Below are 2,378 nucleotides of genomic sequence, written 5' to 3' on the forward strand. Positions count from 1 at the left end.
TGATCATATATATATATATATTATATATATATATATATAAAATTTGACTTACAGATTGTTAATAGAAAACAACATTTGGCATGTAAAATAAGATTCAACTTAGGCACAGTCGACTTAGGCAAGTTTAACTGTATGTATGTATATGTGCGTTTTTTGTCCAAGGAAATTTGATAATGTGGACAGATAGAGTCTGATATCTATTCTTTGTTTCTTTACAGTATTCAAAAACCTGATGTTGGATGTTGAAGCTTTTTTTTGGTGAAATAACAGATGAATGTGACTGTGCTGCTAAAACCAAGGCGAGACTTCTTTATTCCTTGTTTATGAACTGTGTATTTGATAAATCATCAGATGAGCGTAAAAAAATGACAAAAAATATAAAATTTTGTCTTCTCGTTTACCACAATGGGTTTGTGAAAAGTATCTAAGTGATAAAATAATAAATATGTGGTGTAATAAAACAAAGGAATAGCACCCATATATAAGCGCCCTCTCTTGAATTTTATTGCATGGTCGAAAAAATGCTGCCGAAAAACAGTTCTGAAATCGGATTATAACATGCTGTTTATGTAATTATGAGGAAGAAATAAAGATTTATTGGAAGATTTCTTGTCAGCGGATGGCATAAAAAAAAATGCTTTTCTTTAAATTTGTGCTGTAACAGTCAACTATTAAGTCTTATATTTATTTTAAATCAGCAGACGACCTGCTCGGAAAACAAATGTAAAAAAGTCTCTGTGGTGTTGCAAAGATTGAATCACAGACGTTTAAATATATAGCGGAGACATAGTCGGCTCATGATTGATTCAAAAGGGGATTGAAACAACTCCAGATTTTTCCATATAAAATATCCTACCAAAATTGAATAATCAATATGTATGAAAGATTTAAGATATACTGCTTTAAAATTAATTTTCTATTTAACATTAGTTATCCTGACCCATTGAATTACAGTGCCCACTCCAATTTGAGTGCACCCTCTAATTCCGAGGCTCCTCCTTCAAAGAACAAAAGAACAGTCTTCAATCTTCTAAAACAAGCTAACTCCTCTAATTAGAGACCAAACCTTGAGACAACCCTAAATGTTGAGGTCATAAAGGTGTTATTGAAATGGAGGCGAACTGTACTTTGTGTCTTGTTTTATAAACAAAAAATACATGGTATTATATTTTTTTTTGCAGGTTATTTATTTCTATTGCCATACAAAGAGTAAATACATTACCATTTTCATGAGAAATAGATTATTTAAGAAATACCGATTACTTAAACTAATTTGCAAACTACTTTATATTTAAATAGCATCATAAAGCATTAAAACAGATTGGAAGCCATATTGTATGTACTTTGGTAGACCAATTATTCATGTGTTCATTCTTTGCCTGATGCGGAATGTGTAAGCTTTGTCCTCAAATAAATGTGATATGCCCATATTTGGGTGTAATATGACATCCTCATGCCCATATATGGCCACATTACACTAATTTGTCATATTAAATTTTATAGTGCAGAACTTAAGAGTTGATCACAGATGAGTGAGGAGGGGCCCAAGTGGCATACTTTTGATTCGTGCACCAACAATATGCTAGAACGGATTCACTCATCTATGACCATCCTATGTTCTCTGCACAACATATATTCGGGCCAAACTGCGTCTTACAGATCCAGACAACAACAAAAACTCAACGTTCTCAAATGTGCAAATGACTCTTTAGTGACGTCATTACTGTCTAAGTCCTACTGTCGTCGTGCAAACAAAAGCTCCCTAATACCACTTCAGAACTTTTGCAAGATGGCATTTACATTTTCAAATTTCTTGGGTATTTCCTCCTCCTTGGACCATATTTTTCGAACCTTTGATCAATAATAACATTATACAAACTCTGCACAAAGGTAGCAAAAAATTCAAAAGACATGCAAATTCAAATTAAATTATGGTATTGGTTAAATTGATATCTTATTTTATATAGTTATTTTGGTAATAGGAAATGAATTACATTAATACAGGTTAAAAACAGTTAAAGCATAAAATTTTTGAAAATTGTATTGGAATGTTTTATAAGTGCATATGTACTTTATGTTATTTTAATAAAAGCATCATCATATTGTAAAAGTGAAACAAATTTTCAGTGTAATATTGGACAATAAAAGTTGTCTTTATTTTATCATATAACATAATTCAAGCCCTGTTCAGGGGAAACATAAAATCCATGCAAATTTTTAAATATGCTATATTATTAATTTTGATACCTTATTTCTTATAGTTGTAATTGGTAGTAGACAATGAATTTATGAACATTACAAGCAATTAATGCACAAAACCTTTATAAGTTGTATTGCAATATCTAAATTTACATTACTATATGTTATTGACATAAATA

The sequence above is a fragment of the Anneissia japonica genome, unplaced genomic scaffold, assembly GCF_011630105.1.
Source record: "Anneissia japonica isolate Jap-2015-1 unplaced genomic scaffold, ASM1163010v1 scaffold9356_len49336_cov123, whole genome shotgun sequence".
Taxonomy (NCBI): domain Eukaryota; kingdom Metazoa; phylum Echinodermata; class Crinoidea; order Comatulida; family Comatulidae; genus Anneissia; species Anneissia japonica.